We start from the raw sequence: 24,327 nt of genomic DNA, 5'->3' as shown, positions 1-24,327 counted from the left end.
TTGATTCAACTAACATTTTGGATGCTCTGTGTTCCCTTCAAAATCACTTTTGGTTTGTGTGACATTCAGTCAGTTACTGACTGTTGATACTGAATAACTTTTAATACTATTTTTTAATCGCATGATGGGAAACATCTTCCTTAGATATGCAGAAATGTACTCTTTAATTCTTGTCTGAGTGAATGTTCTCTTATGTTTGGTTAATTAAAATATGTGCTGAGATGACTGATACCTCTCTAACCCAAGAGAAGTATGTGATCATTTGATATTCTAGAAGCATGAGAGGAGGCGAAAAATGTAAAAACATTTGGTTAATGGGTTTACTAAGTTTGTTTGAATCAGGAGGATTGCAGCTCCATTTACGCTAGGCGTAAATGCTTTGGAGCATTAATTAATAATAATCTTCATTGTTGATGAAAAATCTGCTCTGCTTCTAAATTCAAAGATTTGACAATTTTATAGGAATTTTAATCACCTTCCATGCTAGGGATTTTAAGGTAAGGATAGTTTTATGTAATGACAAATAGAATATACATTTTTAGCATTCTTAAGAGAGCTGTCACTTATCATGACAAATACTATTTGCGTTTTGTTGCTTGATGTAAATCTTTGTGAAATGACTGCAGTATTGGCACAATCTCCAGTTTAAGGCGTATTTCTAGGGGAAAAAATGAAGAGTTTAGTGTTCACTAGGGCAAGTTGTGTTAATCAGAGAAAGAAAAATACCGATAGGAGGGGAATATCTTCAGAGTGATGGAGTCTTTCGCAACTGAGATGTGTTTCAGTTTCATAATGATAATCATTTCTGTGGCGTGTGTGTTGCCTCCTAAAATTAGTTGCTTACGTTGAGTTTCTAGCCCGTGTTTCCTCTTGAGTATTGCAGAATAAAATATCCCATCAAATCGGTGAGTCAGTCTACAGGTCCCCATCAGCAATGTCATCACTTGGTTAGTTGGCTTAAAAAAGAATTATATACAATGTGCTTTGCCGGCTCCTTGTGGCCTTTGGATACATTTAGCAGGTTCTGACCAGATAAGGCATATTTGTCCTGAGGATATAAACCAATAATTCCAACCTGAATTGAGATCAATGGGCCCACATTTGTTCTAACCCACACCGAGCCTCTTCTGGCACACTGAGACTGCTTTTCTGTGTTATGAGAGCAGAGAGGTAGGCTCCCTGCTCTGGCAGGGAAATCACATTCTATAGACTCCGATGCCTTAAGTCAATTAATTACACAATTCAGTTTAGTTATCTTTCAGAAGCATTAAATACTCACGAACAGCATGGAAGACCCCTCTGTGAAAAAGAGGGGGGGAAAGTGAGGATATTTTGCATTACAAAACTGTTATAATTTATGGTGAAGGTTTCACTTACGTTAACTGTATTCTTCTTGGTGAAACAGTGCCTTTTTTATAGCTTCACAAATATAATTATACTGTGGCATATTTAGAATAATATAACCAATGGGGTAAAGGAGAAACGTAGCACTGTAAAGGAAAAATCGTGGTCAGTAAAGGGATGCTGCAGAAACAAGCATCTGTGGTAGATGGTGGTGAGATGCAGAGAGCCAGATGCAGGGAGGGGGAAGGCGTGTGTGTGTGTGTGTGCTTGCACACCCATGCACACCCCCCCACGTATATACGTGTGTGTACACCCATGCACACACCCACATACATGTATATATGTGTGTACACTCATGCATGCATACCCATGTTTCTGTATATATGTGTGTGTATACATGCACAAATATATATATATATATATATATATATATATATACACACACATAAATTTTTAGGGTATTGCTGAAAAGGAAGGGAGTATCATTTTCCTCATGGAATAATGTTTTCTGGGAAAACACAAAAGCAGATGGTCTTCATTAGGAACACCCATTGTCCACATATCCCAACTATGAACAGATAAATCTCTCCTGTTTCACCCGTACATTCCAAGGGCTGTAAATGATTACAGGATGTTGGTGTAGCTGCTAAACCAAAGCCACACGCTGCCTCTCGCCCACCTCCCGTGCCATCCTGGTGTTTCCCGGGCCTCGGGAAGCGCCCAGGAGGGTCCACGTTCCTACCTCCCCTTCCGTGCTGGCCCTCAGTGGACCAGAGGTGCAGGTCCAACTGTTGCAAAGTGGAAAGACCGATCGGGGAGGTGGCAGGCGCCGGGCGGGGTGACCGTCCAGAGGGGCCGGGTCCCACACTGTGTGCTCCGGGCCGTGCCGGGGGCGTGCTCGGCAGGGCGGTTCCAGATGGCCCCGTCTCAGGCGCCCTACTTGCTGGCATCTCTGTGGCAGGCAGTGCCCCCTCCCCAGTAAGTCTGGTGTGGGGTCTGTAGCGTTCGGGAGACTTTATCGTTCCAAGTCTGTCCTGCTTTCCTGTCTGGAAGCCAGACATCTGTTTATCCCATTTTCTTTCATACAGAGTTTGGAATAGCTTTAGTTTGGGGGGAGGAGGGAGTTTTGTCATATTTAACAGCTGTTACAAAATTTCAACCCTGTGGGCTCTGAAAATACTTTTCAGCTGACCTCAGATTTTTTATACATAATTGACATTGGGTTGTAGAAAAATATTATTGACTTAACCTCTCATTGTCTGCGATTTCACATGGTCCTGAGTCAGGAGAGCTAACTATCCACAGTTTTAACCCCCCCTCCATCCACCAGCCCTCCAGAGCCTTCCTTTGATTCATTTACGAGTTTTAAGTTTACACCTTTAAAGTGATTGCAGAACGGTAGCTGAAGACCGATTGGAGATTTTCTTTCTTTCTTTCTTTCTCTCCCTTTTTTTTTTTTTTTTTTAGCCAACAGTGTTTCCTTTCACTTCCTGTCACAAAGGTCAAAGAGAGCCGACCTTTGCTGGCAGTCCTCCTCACTGAATTATTCATGGCATTGACTTTTTGTCAGCACACACAGTTGTGCTCTGGGACATTTTATTCATTTACCTCATTTAAAGCGCCTTTCTGCACCTGTTCAAGTATTAATATCATGTAATTTGGGCCTAATGCCGATTTTGCTGAACACTCATTATATTTTTTATTAGCTATATTTCCAAACGATTATGTATGATTATTACCAAGCCTTACAAACAGCACCGGGTTATTCCCTAGCCCCTTACATCTTCTTGTCAGGTTGTTTTCAGAAGCGGGGAGGATAAACATTTGACCAGTCCCAATGTTTTTATTCCTTCTCCCTCTCCAAGCAGAGAACTTAAGGCTCCCTCCCTCATGGCTTTGCACGAGCGTGATTAAATCCAACTCCGAGGGAGCTGTACAAATGCCAGCATTTATAAGGTCAACGCTTTTGTTAAAAATGCTATGTAAATGAGGATCTGCAAAAAGGGACATTAAATAAAATTAAATTCATTGTCTTCTTTAATGTCATTTACATTTTGGCTAAGCCCCGGCCTGTCAGGGAGGATTTTAAAAATAATTTTAATTACACATCATTTAGGGATCCAAGGTTTTCTCTTCAGTAGCATTTGGATAACCTGCACAACGGAGGCTGTTTATTAACTTCTTAAATGACAACTTGTCATTTCATCTGCATAACGCAATGAAAACAGTATAGTTTGGTGTTAATTTCTCCTTCTCGGTTTTCTGAAAGAGGTGAATATAATTATCAGCCAACAGGCCTGGGATCCCCGAGTCTTTCTCTGGGTGTTGGCTGTGTGTTTGAGACGCTCTTTCGTTCAGGATCTGTTTTAATACATTGGGGCTTCAGCGAAGGGAAAATATTAGCTAGAAATTTGGCAACGTGAACGCACACTTTGGATGAATGGACGTGGCTACAAAGAATCTGATTTTGCCTGGCACTGGCCCCATTTGGCTTCTCCGTGCTCAGGTGTGAATGGCTGTTTTATTCCCTGGCATGCCAGCAGAGAGAGGCAAAAAGTTCAGCGTGCTCATTCATCCTTTAAACATTTTTTTCCCCATAAACTTCTGAAAATAAACAGAAAAGGAAGAGCCGCATTATTGAGCCACAATGACATGCTTTCATTTCAAGGGGGAGACACCAGAAACAGTCCCCACTTTGTATATTTTCTCCCTGGAAGCCCCGGGATTAGAGAGTTGACATCACACACGCTAAGTCTGAGGCTGCCCGCCACTGTATGCCAGCGTGCAGTCGCCGGCCACAGCTATACAGAGCCACCGCCAGGCCCAGCGCCTGCATCTCTGGTCTAGGCCCGGGAGGCCTGCAGAGATTTACGGCCGCCTGGCCTGGCTGAGGACTCCACGGCCAGGTCCGTCGAAGGACGGCTTTTAGAACCAGCCGCACACCCATCAAGACTTCCGGAACGCTCTGAAGCAGCTCTTATGCTCATCCGCCTGTGCAAGGGAGAAGCCTCCTCGGAGCTGCCGTGCACAGGAGCCCGGGAGCAGCATGCTGCTGGGTAGGCACATGCAGGGTGGTGAGGGGAAGGGCCGAACGCAGGGCTGTCAGAAGCTATAGTCCGGGAGGTATGTTGACGCAAGCCATGCCGCGCCTCTGCGGCAGCCTTATCAGGTGAAAAGCAAAGATACTGCCAGTGCCTGTAATTGTGTTAGGATGGCTTGGATGAATTGGATTACCTTATGGAAAGCCGTCCAAACTCTGGGTTCTGTTACGCATGCTTACAGGAAGCAAATAATTACTCTCTGTGCACCAGAAGATAATTGGGGCTGGCCAGAGGCCTTCTCGAGCCGCCGAAGAAAGCGGGAGAAGCTGGCCCCGTCAGAGCACTCGGAGGCACACCAGGAGGACAGGGACCCTGGCTGCAGAGCGGTGGTGCACGTGGATGGTGTAATTTTCGGCTACTTTTCGAAGATGGTGCATAATGTATCAGAATTCAAACTAACGGTGGCAACGGGAGTCCCGTTGCAGGAGATAAAAATCCCCAGCTCTAATGATGGAAATTGTCGTTGCAGACAGGAAGTGATTGACAGGTCGGGGTACAGGAAGTGAAAACTCAAGGAGCTTAACCTGTACTTGGCAAAGCTTCTGGAGCTCACACTCGGGGAAAATGAAAACCATTCACTCCGTCAGCTTTGCCAGAACACAAGCTCCTCTTGTTTGTTTATCTTCAGAGCAAATCTCCCAAAAATGTTTGTGGTCAAAACTCTATATAGTGAGACATTATGCTGGTATTATTAATGCTTTAAAATAAAAATATGGCTGTAATTTAGAAAAATAAGCAGAGGAATTTTATGTGTTCTGGGTTTTCTTGGTTGTATTTTATAAGCTTCTTAGACTTGGGGGTAACTAGCGTTCATTAGATTGTAGAAGCTTGAGAAAACTGTTTTCAGAACTGTTGCTTCAGAGAGGTCAGTGATATCTGCCAACGTAATAAATGCTATGAAGTTGCAAACAATTCCATGAAGAGCACTGCGGGGGGTGCGGGGCGGGGAGGGTGGGGAGGGGTGGCAATAGGGAAACTCTTATTTGGTTGTTTCTGAATCACTCATTTCCCCTTCCCTTTAAAAACAAAACAAATGAAAAATATCCCTCTGTAATTCCTTCGCTGGAAGTTGCTCAGCTAGAAAATGCTCAAAATGCACGCTGGCCCTCGGTGCCAGAGTGGATGGAGCGCATCCTCTGAGCACAGCGGCGGGGGGAGCGCCTGGCTTTCCCAGTAATTCACTAGGAAATGAGTTTAACATGTACGGAAAGGAAGGGGCTCCAGCGGTGTTGTTGTAGGACCCAGAGCCCAGGCCCCGCTGGCGGAAGGAGCCGGCTCCAGAGGGTCTCTGCTGACCGGGAGTCCAGGGCTCAGCTCACACATCTGGGGAGGGGCCGAGCGCTCGCCCAGACAGGCAGCTCCAGCCGCGCCCCTCCCCGCCCCTCCCCTCCCCGCCTCCCTGGTCGCCTGTATTTTCCCGTTCCCTCTCTCTCAGCAGAAGGCAGTTGGGGGCAGGGTGCCATGTTCAAACAAGACAAAAACTTGGGCAGTGTTTAAGGCCCTAAAAACGTGCGGCGTGGCGACGACGCATTTCCAAAGGGCGGAAAGACCAGCCTTGACCGTCGAAGCCCGCCCTCCGAGGAGAGGGTTTCCACAGTGGTGTCGGACAAAACCCGCACGACCTCACCCTTGCTGGGGCTTTTCACTGAACTAGAAAGCTTTCGCAGAAATGGCCAGTCTGGACGTGATGGAGGGGCTGGGCACGGGGCTGGAGCCCGCGCCAGGTCCGGGGCCATCTGAGGGTGACATCTGTGCAGCACAAACGTGGGATTTGATTACGGGCGCGAGGGCAGCCCGCTTCCCAGGGCGTGCATGTGGGGGCAGTGCAGCCAGGCCACCCCGACTCTGGGCTGAGACAGGGCCTGCACAGAAGGCCCAAGGCGGCAGAGCGCCCCCTTTTAGTTTACATTAACACCCTGCAAAGCCACTTGGCAGGGGGGAGGGGTCGGGAGTGCTTGCCTCCAGTCCTGTCCAGGAGGGGGTTCCTCCTTGAGGGTCCCCTAAGTTTTCTAAGACCTTCAGCATCGGGGTGTGGGGTGTGGCCTGCAGGCACTATTCTGACAGGTTCATGCCGGCATCCTTTCCAAGGTGTCATGGCTGGGGACCACATGTCCAGGCTCCGTAGGATGACATCCCATGGCCAGGAGGAAAGCCTGGGAGACACAGGCGGGTGCCGGGGACGGGTGGTCATCGGGCAGGGACACTGAAGCCACACCTGCCCCAGTGACAGTCCACCCCAACCTGGCATTTCTTCCTCTGCATCTGATGTAGATTCCGAAGTGCTCTGACAGTATTTTTAGAAAAATTAATAGACTATTTTTGAGAGCAGCTTTAGGTTTACAGAAACATGAGCAGAAGTTAGTCCCTATGTTAACACCCCCTCCTTTTCCCTCTTGGTACCATCTTGCATTGGTGAGGTGCATTGCTACAATGGGTGAGCCAACGTCGATCCATTGTAATTAACTGAAGTCCATACTTTACATTAGGGTTTACTCTGGGTGTTGTATCTTCTGTGAGTTTTGACAAATGTATGGTGACATGTGTCTGCCGTTACGGTGTCCTGCAGGATAGGATAGCTTCTTTCCCGGCTCTACAAATCCTCTGTGCTCCGGCTCTTCATCCCTCCCTTCCCCTACCCTGTGGCAACCACTGATCTTTTTACTGTGTCCATAGTTTTACCTTTTCCAGAAAGTCATGGGGTTGGAATCGCACAGTATGTAGCCTTTTCAGACTGGCTTCTTTCATTTAGAAAGATACATTTAAGTTTCCTCTATGTGTTTTTGTGGCCTCATAGCCACTGTAATACTTTCTGGATTTCATTTTTTTTTTTTCTTCTTAAAGGTTTCTGGACAATATTTTTCCTTTCATTTAATGTCCTGGCATTTTTTTGTGATAAACTCGTATACTCCTGAGCTTATGGAAGTACATAGTGATGTTTAGATGTCGTTTGTGGGGTTCTTGAGATTTTGGAAGTTTACATGTCCCACCCCATTAAAAAAAAAAAAACAGTTGACTCCTTTGCAAAGCAATGAAAACATTTAAACTTTTCACCAAGAATTTATTTAAGTGGCATGACTCAGTTTTGCTTATTTTCTGGTTTTTTTCCCCCTAAATAATACTTTTTGGGGATACGTAAATAGCGTAGGCCATAAAAGGAGAATGATTAAATTATTGGGAAGGCAAATGTGCATAAAAACGGAATGAATTCGGCATTGAGTGTAGTTGTTGGCTTTTTTGGTTTAATAAATTAAACTACAAATTTTCCTAATTGCCAAACAAAATGTTAGGCCAGCTTTAGCCATTGCTGACAGTAAAACACAACATAAAACCTGCTGAGAGTTATATGTGGTATTTAATACGAGACAGAGTAATGCACGGGTTTTTATGGTTAAGTATGAATTCACACCCACAGCATTTGTTTCACATTAGGAAAGGTTTGTAAATCAGATCAGCGTGCGGGGATGGGGTGGTCCCGGCAGCCTCTCTGTGTCTCTCCTTCCTGATATTTGGTTATTGGAAATGTTGCCAAAGGGAGCTCCCCGTCCATTTCCATTTTCTCAGTGAAGCGATTCGTCCTCTGACATCAGGAAGATTGGGTCAGGAAATAAGTGGGGGATCGGATCAGACGTGATGCTCATCCCCACCATCCGAGGTCGTGGGCCGGATCCGGGCAGCGGCCATCAGTTACTGAGACGTGGGCTGCCCATTGGTCCTTGGCCAGCGGGGGCCCCAGGGAAAGGTGGGAAGGCTCTGGGAAAGTGCTTTCAGGGGGAAAAAAATGGCAATAACTATCATTTATTAAATTTGACAAGCGGGTTCTAAATATAACAGCCCTTTCCCCAAAGATCATTACTTTGAACAAATAAATGAGTTATGCAAGTTAATAAACGGCTACGTTTCCCATCCAGAGGTGTGCCTTTGTGTGGCTCAGAAATAGATCCTGCTCTCTCCCGCTGCCCCAACAAATGACTGACTCTCTCCCTCTTCTGCTGGTCACCCAAGCTTTTGTGTTGGACTCGCTGCCCTCACGGAGTCTGTAGCACGCAATGGCAATCTAAGAAAAGCTGTACAGTAAAAATAAACTTGCCCTGGTTCTGAATAATATGACACAGAGATACGCTTTATAGTTTTAAAAAGGCTTTCAGACGTGATGGTGAATAAAGCAACGTCTCCAAGTATATTTTAACTTTAAGGAAAAAAAAATTGGCTCTTACAAGTCTTGCGGTCAGAAGCGTATCTGCTGGGCCAGGGGTATTTGTCATGACAAGTGACTGCTGCTTGTATTTCCTAAGACCCCATTATAATTATTCCCAGCAATTATAGCATCCAGAACCCCACTCCAGCCCCAAACACATTTGTTCCCATTTATTAGACCGCGAGCAGTAACTAATTTACATTGTTTCAGAGTTGTGTGTTATGGTAATTTACTGCGTGCGCTGGGGGTCAAACAGAGTTGACCAGTCGGCAGGGCAGACCCGTGCAAGGCAGGGACGGAGGGTCTGAAGGCAGCAAAGCCAGGGGCATGTGATTTGAAAACCGCTCCAGTCTTTTTAATCACGTTTTGATTTATTCTCTGTTACACTACTTGCTTTACTCTTGCCCCTTTTCTGTTTTTGAACAAATCGGAGCCGGGAACAGGTTTTTTTTTTTTGAAGGAAATGGAAGCGATATCTTCTAACGAGCGGAAACTTTTACTAATGCCCTGAATAAAATATTTGTCAGCGGCCTCCACTAAACGTAAAAGCACTCCACAGAGGAAACAATGCCTCAACTGTTCCCTTCTCATCATAGCAGGTTTCGTTATCAAGTTGAGGAAAAAGGCTTGTTTAGGCGAAAATAATGATCATAAATAGAGCTGTATAGTGGGGCTCAGAGGAGGTGGTGACAGTGCTGCTATCAAGACCTGCAATTCCAAGGAAATATGAGTGTTCTGATCCAGGGAAGCAGTAATTATCTTTTTGTGAAGAATGTACAATGGTGTTGGATGATGAATTGATCGCAGATTGGAAGCGTGGTTTAACTGTCATGTACGGAGATAAGAAGGAGCCCCGGGATTGCTCATCGCTTCTGCTAGTTCACAGCCAGCCAGTTTATTAGCACAAATCCCAAATGTTTAGTAAACTCATTAGGTCCCATCTAATGCTAATTTATCATCCTAGATGGAACCCTAGCAGTGGAGGCCGAGGACTGTGCCGAATCCGCGTGATTTACAGAGCTTTCTGATCAATCACCTTCTTTGCACTGGCCATTTTTCTTCAAATGCTTTAAACGGGCCTGAATGATCCATAGGATTAGGCCCTGGCAGTCGGTTAGGGTTCTCCCGAGTTATCTTCCCCGTGATGGTTATCTGAAAGGTTACGAAATCCTATACAGGCTGACGTGCGGGGGCGGGGGGTAGGCGTGGGGGGCACTTTGGTTTTGAATTGCTTTGCCATCTCCCCCCACTTTCTCGCCTCTTCCTCCACCTCCAGCAAGCACTGCCCCCACGCCAACCCTCCCCATTTTTCCTTTTCCTTTTACCATCCAGCCACAGAGTCGAATTCAAAGAATTTCCTTGCAAAATCAGTTTACGGAGAAATGCATCATGGTCCATAAATGTCAAGTACAGTTTATTCTAAACTTCAGACAGTGTTTTTCTTTTAAAAAATCAAGCTTTAAATGCCCAGTTCTCCTGACATTTTCGTACATATTCTATAGTGTTTTCGAAGAGGATAATAACCTTTGCTTGATCCTAGGCAACAGCTGCAAAGATAATGAAATTCTTATGATATTTCACCAGGTAAAATGTGAATTGCAGAAGAAAAGCTATTGAATTTTTATGGATCTTAATCGCATAAAATGAGATTCATGGGGCATACGTATAACTATACTCGGTGGACCAGCAGCCTGCAGTTGCAGGAGGGATGGCTGTGCGGTGTGAGGGGCGCTCCAGCTCCCGCTCAGAAAATGCTCCCCAAACGTTGCCTTCAGCTTGCCCTAAGAGTGATAATGAAATATGACAGAAATTTCCTTGTGCTGGATCAGTGGCAAGAGAGGTCCTGCACGGCCTATATTAGTTCATCTGACTTATGTTCCAGGTCTTGATTTACCTGATGATTAAAAACTTCTGCAGGTTTGCTCACCAATTGAAATCAGATCTCATCTGCAGCCAGTGGTATTGATCCCTATTTAACATCAAGGCTCAGAATTGATTGGCATTGATTAACAATAAAAATGCTCTCCTCCGCGTCCAGCTGCCAGGCCGCTCTTCTGAACGAAGTGCACTCTGGTCCTCTCCTCACTGACCAATCTGAAAAGAGACATGGCCCCTCCCGCAAACAAACAGTATATTTTAATGTTATTGTAACGGGATGCTGGACTGGCAGTGCAAATTGATTTTATTCTTGTTGTATAAGATAAATATCTTTAATAAACTTCTCATTTTATTTAGGATTTTACAGGAATAACTTGATTACTAGAATAGTGATATTTTTCTTTTCCCACGCTGTGAAAAATGGATTAAAACATAAAGGCTGTAATAACATAACACTAGAAATGAAATGTTAATCAACTCAGAAATCATGCACAGGGTGGGAAAGTCGGGGTGGGGGGCATATTTCACCCATGGAGACTCACGCTGCACCTTGCTTGCCACAGTTTCACGGAGCGTTTTACAGTTTTGACTGGGTCTGCTAGCCCAGGCCTGTCCTGTGCTGGAGGCCAGCTTCCCTCCATAATGTCGTGCGAACATATGGTCCCAAAGAACTCGGCACGGAAAAACTGCTCAACAGAATCCAACCCCGAAGCCTTAAAAAGAGACTGCGTGTGTGTTTCTGTTGTGTTTCACTCGCTAGCATAGAGACAGCCTGTCCAGAGAATTTCTAACCATTCCTTTGACTGAGAGCAGAGAGAGAAGAACCTGTATTTGGGAAAATCAGTAAGAAAAGTCTCGCACACTGAAACTTTGGAGACGCGTGCTGGGGACTTGCCTCGTTCCCGAGCCCGACTGGTAACGCTGGCCAGCCGTTGGCGCTCATCCTGAACGGCCAAGGGCGCTGGAGGCCAGGTCCAGCTGCAAGAAATTATCCAATCTCTAACATCCAGAAGTTTACAGTTATATAATGATGGAGAAAACCACAAATCCCCAGGGATGTCAAATTTTAGCTATACTTTTAAAATGAAATTATCCAGCCAAGCCTATAAGACAACCTTCTTGTACTTAAGACAAAAACGACAATCTGGAATTCATTTTTTTGTGTGTGTGTGTGATAGGGCAAATCCAATTTGCTTCTTTAACTGTTGATTAAGGAATCAGTTCTACAAGGCTGTCCCCTGTAAGTATTTGCTGTTTATTTGTCTGTGGAGAGCCGCTGGAATCCCCTCCAACTGGGAACGCCGGGTCAGGCACGGCTGTAATGAAGAGCCGCCTGGCAGCGTGCAGACACCCTGACTGGCCTTGTTTGTGTGGAAGAAATAGTTGGCTTTTTGTGCAGCCAGGGGAGCTGATAGTCACTTCCCATCAGGCAGGCGGAGCAGCTGAGAATGGAGGACAGAAACCTGTCTTCTCTGCAGCCGTTCTCTGAGAACATGGAAGAAAACATCCCTTAGAAAGCAATAAATAAGTAAATGCCATAAATTAGGATGTATCTTGCTCTGAGGTCCACTGGACTCATGTCGGTATGTGTGGCCAGTGTCAAAGGAGCACGGAGGTGGCTGGCTTCAGGGCGGACTCCCGTCACCTGAGCGCTCTGCACACAAACATGGCTTCCCCTCACTCCCGGTTAAATTTGCACGCAAGGAATGGCCGTTTTGGTCTTCTAAAATCCGTTGCAAATACTTAATACGATTTTCCACTGAGTGCATTTAAAAATACGATCTTGTCGATGATAGATTGAAATGCAGTCGCCAGATCTGCAAACAGGAAGTGTTATATAGAAGAAATAAATGTTATCGTTACACGCATTAAAAAGCAGAGATCCTGTCTCTGGAATGCTCCCTGTTTGGATGAGGCAGATCCCCATTCCCCCATCCCCACAGGGCCTGAATTATCTGTTTTGCAGGGCAGCTTCACCTGGCAGGTCCAGAGCTCTGAGGTGCCTGTCACTGTCGTGTGGTATGAAGGCTGTCCTTTCAGGCACATGGTGGCTGGGAGCCCTGGGAAAGTGGACATGGGGATGCTTAGATTTGTTTTCTTTTGTTTGGGAGATACTTAACTAAAAGCCACCCCCTCCCACAGCGTCAGTGCTAAATACCTTTTCTGTTTTTGTGATTTCGGGGGACGGTTATTTTTGTTAATGCATCTTATATTGCTGTCCTGGGATAGACATCACCAGAGTAAAGAGAGTCCTGGGCCACCCAGCCGTTTCCCCATCAGGAAGACATTCTAAAATCACTCGACATCCACAAAGACACGCATCCCCCAGATACAACCACAGTTTTGTCTTCCTGAACTTGTAAATGAAAAGCGGTTGATGCACAGGGACCTATAGTTAGCAGCCGGAGGCCCGTGTGCCTCCAGTGGGCGGCCAGGCTCCCCTGACGATGTGGGCGTTTGTCTTGTAGCTGGAGGGACGTGAGGGCTGGGAGCTGGGACCACCGCTGTCTGGGGCTGGGACCAATGTGTCCACGTTGGTGGCCGTGCAGCTGCCAGGTCCTCGTGTGTCGGCCCGCTCCCTGCCTACCGCACCCCCCCATCTGGATGGGGACCCTACTCTGTGCCCGGCCATGGGTGCCCAAGCCAGTGTGTGCTCTCCTCCCATGGGAGGCTGGACTTCCGCAGAGTCTCTTGTTGGTGCTTCCACCCAGGTCCGGTCTGCTTCCAGGACTCCTTCCAGAGGGCGGCCTGACCCTGTCACCTCCGGAGTCAGGCTCCTCCGAGGACTGCCGTGTCCACCTGGCCCCTCCTTCTGGCGTCCCTCCGAGGTGGAGTGTCCTGCTCACCTCTTCCGCCTCTTTCCCCGCTCCTCGCTACCTGCACGCGCGGCCATCGTGAGGGCCCAGCCCTTTGGGCAAGGAAAGCCCTCCCACCTCCCGCTTTCTGAGACCCTGGAGCCCGTGTCACACGCTGCATCCCAGGGGCCCCGCAACTGTGGACCCGAGCCACCTCTCCTGTAACTCTGTGGCCCCAGCACCTCTCCTCCAGCCCAGGTCTGGGTGCCATTCCTGGGTGATGGGTTCCCTGGAAAGCCCAGCCCATGGCCCCCCGCAGGCCTCGGGAAGGGCCGCCTGGCAGCCCAGGTGCACCTGCTGAGCTGGGACAGGAGCGTGTGCTGCTCCTTCCACGAATTCTTGGGCTTTCATGCCTCCTGCTTCTGAGCGGGGGGGCCCCGAGCCCCACCCTGGCCTCCTGACATCACCGGCTGCCCTGTAAGCTGATACTCCCGCTAAATCCCCCTAAGCTGCCGCAGGGTCCTTTCATGCCTCTGGCCTGATGCCCGCCAGCAGGCCAGCAGCCGAATTCGTGCTGACTTACCTCACCTCGACCTACCTATCAAGGTAGGATGTTTTACTTTCCCGATTCAAAATGCGTCTGTATTTCTGTACATTGTCACCCAGTTTCCGAGGGGGGTCCCGGGGAGCAGAAGTCTCGTTCCCGGCCACGTGGACGGGGCCTACCTCTCACTGCGGCAGCCCCGGACCCAGGGCCCCAGGTCCGCCTGGTTGTACCGTCCTGGCCGGCTCGCTGCGGCCTGTCGCGGGCGCCCCTGGCTGGCAGGAGCCAGAGTCGGGCCTCAAAGGCGGCCCTGGCGATCGGTCTCGCGGGTGGGTGCTCCGCGCGTAGCCTGGGCCTGACTCCCCGTGGCTCTTCCTGAGGCCTGGAGGACTTTCAGGGTGCCGGTAGGAGGGGGCGAGGCTGTCTCTCCGCCCTCTGCCCCCCCCCGCCACGTCTCAGCGGGTGTGAGGAGGAGTATGGGGACAGCGTCCCCGTCGTGACAAATCACGATGGTGTCACAACCAAGCTGACAACAGCCACTCGCGTTTCCTAAGCGAAAAGTCAGGGCTCTTCACAAGATATGCCGGCCACGGCCCTGATCCTATGAAATACTGTAATTTCCTCCCTCAGACTTGGGGACGTTAAGGGGCCCGTCTGAGGTCACTGAACTGGGAAGGAGTGCAGCAGGATTCGAACCCAGGCCTCTGGGGCCCTTCATTCATTCCTCCTCCCTGCACAGCCCCAGGAGGCCCGTGGGCTCGTGTTCCCACAGCCCAGGGGACTCTGAGCTGAGCTTCTGGGCTTTCTCGGCCACCTGGAAAGGCGAGGCGTTTTGTGACGGCACGTCACAGGAGGGGGGGTGTGTGGCGTGCACGGAGGGGCCCCGCTGTCCGTGTGGCGGGGTGGCGGCCCGCGGATGGCGTGTGGGGCAGATCCAGGGTGGGCGCCGTGTCGGTCGGCCGAGGGGACGTGCGGGGCGTTTGTGTCCCGTCGCGTGTTGGAGCAGTGGGTGCTCGGGGCTGGTGCTCAGGAGTGAGTCCGATGGAGAACATCCCTTCATGGGGGAGCCGCCAGGAGTGATGCTCTCTAGAGGGGGGACACGGAGGACCCTCTGATCTAGGACCAGAGGCACCCACGGGGCTTGGTGTAATTGCTCCTAAGTTATCAGGATGCTGGATTTAGAAACAGTACGTATGAGTGGTTATAGAGTGTTGGTACCATTTTCGTGGCCTATAAAAAATTTAGACATGGTCTAGCATCGGCTTGTGTGTGACAGAGTTTCCCTTCAACACTCGAGGATTTCTGGTTCCACGTGGGAATTCTAATTCCATTTATCATTGAGAAGTGCTGAAAGGTTTCAATCTGATGAGGCTCTATGACTAGAGAAATCCAGAGGTGCAGAACTATAATACTATGGTCGTCTTTAGTAGAAAATGCAAATATTGCAGCAGAGTTGGCCGGCTCTGGTCTGGATTTCCCTTGAACCGTTTCCTCGCCGGATCTGGCAAAACAAACAAATACAAAACAACACAACAACAAAAAAGCACGTCTTAAACGAAACCTGCACAGTAAGAACCTTGATGGATAGGGAAGTTCACATACATCACCAGATGGCCGGAGTGAAATCTTTGAATGTTGTTGCTGGTTATTGTTTATTTTTGATGAACTCTAGAGTTGTTTCCATAGATTTAAATCATAATACTGTCTTCAGACTTAAAGAGGTCCTCCGCGTGTTGTCTGTCACTTGTGAAGTGACAGGAAGCTCACTGAACGGGGGGAGGGAAGAGTGGCTGGCGGGGACGGTGGTGCGGAGGGCGAGCGCCGCCAGTCAGGTCCTGTCTTCTTTACCCACGAAGTCTGCTTTAACGTCACTCTGTTTCTGCTCTTGCAAAGGACGGCAAGTCCTCGGAGACTGTCTGTGCCCTTGCCCTGCACAGGTACCACCTTCTGGTTGGGTGAGATGATCCGTTTCAGAAATGTAGTGAACTTGAGGTTCCCAAGTTATTTTGTGCAGTGGAGCAGCCTTGCGTCCATATGAAGCAGAGACACAAAGAGGCCTTGTTGTTTGGGACAGGTCAGAGGTTCAGGGAGCTTTGAAAGGATCGAGTTGGGATAATTGAGTTATCAGATGCCAACTGGTGGCTTCCGTGAGCCCGTGTCTTCATCCCCTGTCAGTCTGATGGGATCCAGAAGGCTGGCCAGTGGGTCCGTCCTGGTTGTGCCCCCAAAGTTCTCCGCCTCCCCAGGTTGGTTTTATGAGAGGGCCCGAGATAGCGTCTTGCCTTCCCCTCCCCCAGCTCAGTAGTCTCTAAGTGCCTGAGCGAAGGCCAGAGCCCAGGATGCGAGGGAGCGCCTTGGCCCTCCAGCTGTGGTCCGTCCTTCCTCTCGGGTGACAGCTGGCGAAGACAGCCACTCACCCGCCCACCGATCGCCCAGCTCCTACCTGCTTGTGCTGTTCATCCAAAAACGTTTAATCATTTGCCTCCTTCCCCCACCAACATTAAAAAACAAAAACAAACAAACAAAACACTGGCTTTCATTCCAGAGCAAAACCCTTTCTGTTTACTGGAGGGGTTCCCTGGGAGAGCACTGTCTCGAAGCCGCCCTGGACAGGCAACGTACCAGAGAGTGGAAGAGAGGTTCTTCCTGGATTCTCCTGGAGATGCTTCTGTTTTGGTCTCTTTCCAAGTTTGTATGATGATGGGGCACAGTTGTGGACGTGACGCCAATGAACATGCCAGGAAATGGTTTGCGCTACTTTTAAGTATTTTGAATCATATATTTTATAAAAATTGTTCCCTGAGCCCATTTAAGAGAAAATAACATTATTTAGGAAAAGGATGATTTTTCATCACGCTTCACCTGTTAAGTCTGAAACATGCAGGGATGAAGTGTTTCCCCTGGAAATCCCTCAGGAATTGTCAGGTGGGGCATGGACCAGTGAAAGCTGGGCCTGGGAAGGGACGCTGGGCTTCCTGGGAACAGCTCCCAGTGGCCGTGCTGTGACAGCCCAGGATGGCTGGCCCAGGGGTGGGCAGTGAGGGGGAGGGGGAGGGTCTCTGCTAGACCTCAGCTGTGACCGGACCCCGTGCAGGGACAGACACAGCCCAGGGCCACTCCATAGGCCAGGGGCGGGTGGTCTTTCTTCTCCCAAGGCCCCCCAGTTGTGGTCCTTTACCGGGCGTATGGGGATCCCCTCTGGCCCACGTGTACCTTTGTGACAAGTGTGTGTGGACGGACAGACGGATCCTGCGGACCCCCCGTGGGTAGCAGGGGCATGGCCTTGCAACAGGGCTGATGCGTCGTGAGAGCTGGGAGACAGGACAAGAGTCTCGCTCACTGTTCTTAACATCGCCCATTGGCGTGTCCCCGGGGGCCCCTCTGTTCTCAGGGAGCCCCTTCCCCGAGTCCCTCAGCTGGATGCTGCTGTGGGAAGCATCCCAGCCTTCTGCTCAACCGGGGGCCTCCCTGCAGCCTTCAAACCCGAGGCCCTGCTGCCCACGGAGGCTTCTCCCGAGTGTAGGTTCGAGGTTCCCAGGGTGGCGAGGTGCCTGTGTGTTTGAGTGCGCGCTCCCTTCCCCGGGTGGAGGCCCTTCCAGCTCCGAGGGGCCCGTTCGCTCCCTCTTGCAGTTGCCGGCCTTTGAGCCTCCTGTCCAGAGCTGGCCATGGGTCGGGTGGACCACGACTTAGAGCTCTTCTCATGTATCGAACCACGTGGAATCCAGTGTCAAGGAACCAGGGGCCAAACTGTCTATGAAGTTGGGAAGTCCTTTGGCTCTGCCAAAAGGTCATGGTGTGGCAAGGGGCTGGCGTGGCCGGTGTGGCAGGGGCTGGCGTGGCAGGGGCTGGCGTGGCAAGGGCTGGGCTCTGGACTGGATGGGCATCAGTCTGAGCTCCCCCCATGGCAGTGACCCTTGGACGTTCAGGTCAGGCCCCTGGGCTCGTCTGCACTACTGGACCACAGGCCGGCCCAGTGGGGCTGAGGTTAGGACCGGTGCCCTAGAACTGCCTGTGCAGGGCGCCACGGGCAGGCCACGAGTGGCTCTGGTCAGGGGGTGTTGCTGCCTGCTGCGCACCAGCCTTTGGGGGGTGCGCGTGTCTCCCCGTGGGATTCCAGGCCTTGTGCTTAGTTGTGAGGCAGCTCTCAGGTCTGAAGCGCCATGGCCTGGGCCCCTGCTGTGCCCTCAAGGCGGGTCCCGTTGGTGGGAGCTTGCAGGACAGACAGACGTGCTCACCTGTGCCTGGGATGGCAGTACTGGGTCCTCCCTCCTAGCCCAAGCCAGGCGGAGTGGCACCCATCATCCCCTCTGGCAGCTAAGGCCTCAGGCAGCCCATCACAGGGGCCCTGACTCCGCTCTGGGGGCTGAGACAGGTGAGTGCAAGACCCTCCAGAATCCCGCTGAGAGAAGCAGCCCAGGGCCTCATGAGTTTTCCTGTTCCCACCCCTGCCCGGACTCCTGATGAGGATAGCGCAGATGCCTACAGGCCCCATGTTCTGATTAGATTCCCCCCAGGCACACGGATCTCTCCTGATCCAGACCTGATCTGCCAGGTTCCAGAGGCCTCCAGAAGGTTCCAGAGGCCCAGCTTCACACAGGGAATGAGCTTGGGCTTTTGTGAGGGCCAGCCCCGGGCTCCACAGCACCCAGCGTATGTCCTGCTGACCGTAGGTCTGACCGCAGGGGGGGCAGCGAAGGTCTGAGGGTGGAGCGTGTGCTGCAGCCACGTGCGGGCTCGTTTGGCACCTGTGGAATTGCTCACCTTGTCCACAGCCTCCGGGACTCCCCTCTTCGTACCAGGAGCAGAATGAGCGAGTGAGAAACAGGCGGAAGTTGGAGGGAACCGAGGGGGAGTGAACTCAGAAACCCTATAGCCCAGCACTCAGGCTGCTGCTTAATAGTATGCGAATGGGCAGTCGTCAAACAGCTCCCAGGAGAGGAAGCAGGGCTTCCCGAAGGGAGAGCAGGGAGGACCTCGCCAGGAGGAGGCACCTACCAGGACCCCAGTTAGAGTTGCTGGTGTTTATTGAGCACCTACTATGTATAAGGGACAGCTGTGAACTCCTAAGACGACACCTGCCCCTGATGACCGAGATGGAGGCCTTGCTGGTCAGGCAGGACCTGCAGCCAGTGCCTGGGGGGTGGGGTGGGGGGTGATTTGCCCTGAGCTCCTGGGTCAGCCCAGGAGGAAGTGATGTCTCTGCCTGGAGGGCGGGAAGGCCTCTTGGGTCTTGGGGGTGAAGATGACTTTCCAGGTGGAGACGGGAGGAGCCCGCAGCTCAGGGGTGGGAAAGGAGGGAGGGACAGGCTCAGTCAAAGCTAAGGTCGCCCCACAAAGCACAGGACCCCCCAGTTCAGTCTGGATTTCAGAGAAGCAACGACGGATGTTTTAGGTTCGGTTTATCCCCAATACCGCCTAAGACATACTTATCCTACAACATCTGTCGTTGCTTCTCTGAGATTCGGATTGAACCGGGTGTCCTGTAGTTTCTCTTGCGAGCCTGGTAACCCCAGTCCGGGCAGGGCACGGGAGCGGAGGGCCGGGTCTTCATCCGTGGGATGGTCCTGCCCGGAACCGTGCAGCTGTGAGAAGGAAGCTGGGGGAGGGTGGGAGAGAGGGAAGGGGACGGACTGGAGAGGCGGGTGCTGGCCCGATGGGCAGGGCGCCCCCAGGGGCACCAGTGTGGGCCCGGCGTGGGGGGTGCGCCCAGGCTGAGGCCCAGTGGCTGGCACTGGCAGGGCAGGGGTGGGATGGAGGTGCCCAGCTGCCCCGCAGGGCTGTGCTTGTCCACCCACTCACCCTCTCTCTGCTGGCTGGGACCCTGCTCATGGGCACAGTGGGGCTCCACGGGGGTGAGGAAGTGCACAGAAGTCTAGGGAGGCGTTGGGGCCTTTAAACACAACTCACCGCGCACCCCCAGCTCTCCTGGGATTCAGCCTGCAGAGATCCACGGGGGCCGGAGCAGGAACCCCTCCCTCCCACTCACGGGACCACTTGACCCTCCGTGGCTTCCGAGGGTTTCGAGATCTGTTTTCCTTCTTTTGTGTGTGAAGGAATCGCTTTGACTCGCTCGAATGCCGTCTGTAATGCTGAGTAGGCTGGTTTCAGCCCTTGGAATACTTCTGAACGTGCATCACCGGTCTGAGTTTTCGGTGCCCCTGTTTGGAATCAGCCTCTCCCCGTACCCCTCAGGGTGCCAGTCCCGTCCCTCCTTGGCCCGAGCAGCGCCCTGCACCCCCGCACGCCCTGCCCCGTGCCCCCCTGCACGGCTCACAGTGGTCCTGCCTCCCAGCCTGTTCCTGGGGCCCCACGATTCCGGGTTGTGGATCCTCACGGCGCCCCGTGTGCCAGTGCTCACGAGAGCCTTGCAGAGATAATGGCCACGCGGCGGCCTCAGGGCTGACCTGCCTCGGCCTCCGCGAATCAGGCTGACTGCAAGCGAATGAGATTTTAATCACCCGCACTTTCTCTATATTTATGATAATTTGGGGGGTTCTTTGTATTGAAATCAGTGTTGACTGAATCAAGTAATCCTGATTAGCAATCTTACTGTACCCAGTCAAGAGTGAAATGCATCCCAGCCTTGTTGGTACACTGAGCATTCTGAAATTGAACAAAAAAAAAAGAAACAGGCGAAGTTTGTTTGTCTTGATGATAGGTGCCGGCTTGGGTGTGTTTGCGGAGGGCAGCTGTTTGTCATTGTTCCTGCAAACCCGAACGTTCAGGGACACCCTGGCGGGAGGAGCTAGTTATCCAGTTTCTTTAACTTCATGGTGTTGGACCAATGGCGGCCGACCCGATTTTAGTTAGTTTCCGTGGTTGGAAATGTGAAATTTGCAAGAAAAAAAAAAGTGCAGCGAGAAGTGTTTTCCTGGGGAGGCGTGGCAGGAAAGCCTGGTGGTGCTGCTGCTTCATGGCCCTGCTGCCCGCATCACCCTTGGAAATGGAGACGTATTGATCCTTCAGGCACTGGGAGTAAGCTGTGAAGGTGACAAATAAATACAAGCTTTGAAAGCACTCCTTTAGTTTCTCCGAGAGGAGCGATCCGTCATGGCGTGGCACCATCGGGGCAGTGGCAGCTCTGAGATGTAAGGGGTGCATTCCTCCCGACGTGACAGCCAGTGGCCTTCCTCGTGGCTCACAGAGGTGGGGGCCGAGGCCAGAGGGTGAGGGCCAGCTGCGTGGGGATTGCTTCCCAAACGACGGGGCTTTTTTCCTCGAGGTTCTTTATTCCACTGGCTCACCAGCGAAGGCCCCAGAGTGAGAAGCAGGTTATCCACTAAGGCCGCTGTCTTAGTGTTCTATCCCATTTAGTTACGAAAGCGACAGCAGTGCCTTTTGCTTTGGAGAGATTGTTTAGAAAGTCAAATGACTTCCCTGGAATGGATGGAGCGTTCCTGCCCAGCGGGCGTTCGTGCCTTCATGCCTGGCAGGGCAGCCCGCTTCTTCCCGCACTGCCCTCACCTCCGCCCCTGGGGGCCTGGGGAAGGCCAGCCCCACGTCCTTTTGGCACCAGGAGAGAGGGGACACGGCCCCTGGACTCTGGGCACAGCCTGTTGGCTGCAGAGGACGGCTGGGTCATGGCTTGGTCACCTCTGAAGACAGCTGTGTTTCTGGGGAGTGGGCCTTGGAGAGGCCCGCCCTGGTGCCATAACCCTGGGGCGCCCCAGAGGCCCAGCTAGGCTCTGCTAGAGAGTTTGCAGGGGTGCAGCTCAGAAGAGGAGGGTCCAAGGGACAGCAGGGCACAGAGCAGTTTGGGTTAGCTTGCGGCCAGTGGGTCTCACTTTGTGAAAGCAGCTGAATGTATTCAGCTCACCTCGTCTCAGTGGCTGGAATAGGCAGTGGGCCCAGATCGATTCTGTTACCAAGGCTAGTAGAGCAGGAATGAGAAAACGCGTCATGAAAGGCTCCCATTTTTAAAAAAATTCAGAGTATGTTTCTGATTTTTGACTCTGTGTCGGGTATCAGACATCAGGAACGAGATAGACCATGGCCCTGCCCTCAGACAACTCACAGTCGGCCTGGACAGGCCCGTCAACAGTTGGGGCAATTTGATGTATACTGTTTAGGGGCCCAGTTCTCGAAGAGGTGACTAACAAAGTCACCACGTCCAGGGCACATTGGTGTGTAGTGTGCTGAGTGGGGTCCACTCTGGCCATCGGGATCTGCAGTGTGTGTGAAGAGCCCCACAGCCACGCTCAGGCCCTCACCTCGATTTCCAAGGGATGGTGCCAAAGTGCACTTGGGTCCCAGGAGAACATTAGGGGCCCACAGTGACCTCACATCAAAAATATCCCCAAGACACTACCTTTTCTACTTTAAGTGCCACTCTGTCCAGGGCCAAGAAAACACAAACCATAGTTGTACGGGCTCTGGTTTTTATGACACCTTATTAACTCTCTGAGTTGGGTAAAGCCTCTTCTCATGGTAAAATGAAATTGCTCTGTGTGCGTGTGTGTGTTCTAAGGAAGCCACGTCAGATTGTGTCACCACGCTTGGAGACCCTCTCTCATGGGATAAAACATGGCGCAGGGCATCTGGCTTGCCTTCTTGGAATGGATCAGGGGTCCACACACCCAGATATGTTACTGATTTGAATGTCTTTGCTTTAAATTCAATTCCCATCTTATGTGTATTAACAGCTCATCACCAAGTCTTCACAAGGCATTATTAAGGAGGCTGTTCTCCTGCAAATGTTTGCATAGCGCTGAATGTGTCCATATTACTTCCAACTCCCCACTGGTTGAGTTTACGCTAAAGAGAATCCTTTCCAGGAATGAAACCATTGTGTCTCTGCAGTGGCCGGGCACTGCCCGGGGACCCTCGTTCAGGACCCACTAGGGGCTCAACCTTCAGGGGCTAATGATATTAGCTATGAATGTGGCAAAATGTAACCGCTAATGGCTTTAAAAAATGAGCAAAAGACATGGAAAAGTCTACAGAAGAGACTGGAATGGGCACGTCAAGCAGTGCTTACTCAGTGACAGATCAAAGAATTGCGAATAAAACAGTGAAGATCTATGAATGAAAATGTTCAATGTATCGTTATCACAGTAAGAAATAGGAAGCCCTGTGTCCTACAGCAGGGAGTGGGGAAGTAAGTTACAGAGACCCACATCAGGAACAGCTAGGCAGCCATTTAAAAAGTAGATTGCTGAATAGATCGGAAACATTCTTACTACATGCAATGAAGTGGAAAGGACATAAACATGTATGTACTGTATGATCCCAATTAAAAAAAATATGGAAAAGGGACTATAAGGAAATAGAGTAATAATTGTGGTTCGCTGTGGGCAATGAGTTTATAGTTAATTTTTGTATTCTTTGTATACTTCTAGGTATTTTCAAAAAATTTGTAGAATGAGCATCCATTATTTTTATGATCATTTTACAGTGATCCAGACATATTACCCATCAGGTGGGTTTCTGAGTAAGTCATTAGCATCTGAAATTGACCTAAGGCGTTGTTTCTTGTGCTGGATGTTATGTGTTTCCAGGAATGGGGTGAAGTGGCTGTGAACGGTAACAGTTCCTGTCAGAGCTCATCCTGCCCGCCCCCCCCCCCCCCCCCCGTATTTCTGGTGGCAGAAAGAGTGGGCACCTGCAGAAGCAGACACAAGGCAGAGCTGGGCTGGGAACGTCAAATTCTCTGAAAAGCACATGACAGTGTGTAAACGATGGAGCAGAAATCCAGTTTGCAGCCTAAGGATTCCATTCACTCCGTCTTCGGCTCCTTCCTGAGCACGGCCACAGGGCAGAGGACGGTGGGGATGCTGGACACAAGGTGTGCAGGCCGGGCGGTCCTTCCATCCAGACCTCACTGTCTAATGACTCAGCCTCCAGGGCCCTGACCCGGCGGACAGAGTCTGTGACCCCCTTCAGTGGCCTGAGGCGATGTCTCTGGGCAGTGGACATGGAAGCAGAATGAGGGCCAGAGGTAGGAGGTAACAGTAGAGAAATGCCCACTCCCCTGGTTCTGGAGCCTTCAGCATGGGTAGCAGGACTGTCCAGAGAGGTGATGAGCTCCCCGTCATTGCCAGAGTGTGGCCACCAGAGACGCTGTCAGGGTGGCTCCCGGTCGGGCCACTGGTTGCGGAGCAGATGGGACTCGGCTCCGTGGCCTCAGGGCCTCCAGGAGCTCCTCCCTCCGTTAAGACAGATGATGGTTGATGGATTAAAACCGCATGGAGAATGTTCTGGACCTTGTTGCTCTAAATCTCAGAGTATTTATGGGAAAACCAAGATTCTTATTCACTTAATTGTGTTTAGAACTGTGTCGAGTCCATTTTCAACTTAAAAAATCTGTGAGGCTATAATGGACACCATGACAACCATTGGGGTCTGGGGCTGATGCTCTGCAGTCCGTGCAGCCGGGAACAGAGTGACGTTCTAGAAGCAGGCGTTTTTATTTATCCCACCACCTGTGGAGTCTGGTTGGTTAAACTAATCGGGCAACGAGCACCTGAGTTT

At 50.8% G+C, this 24,327-nt stretch overlaps 1 protein-coding gene across 9 annotated transcripts in view; it reads left to right on the top strand.

Moving 5' to 3' along the window:
• Positions 1-24,327, top strand: part of EBF3 (EBF transcription factor 3) — a gene marked incomplete at both ends in the record, with an annotated part of 115,032 nt that overhangs the window by 7,962 nt on the left and 82,743 nt on the right. The gene's annotated exons all lie outside the window — the stretch shown is intronic.

This window comes from Hyperoodon ampullatus, assembly GCF_949752795.1.
Source record: "Hyperoodon ampullatus genome assembly, chromosome: 1".
NCBI lineage: Eukaryota > Metazoa > Chordata > Mammalia > Artiodactyla > Ziphiidae > Hyperoodon > Hyperoodon ampullatus.
This window is presented reverse-complemented; position numbering and strand designations above follow the sequence as displayed.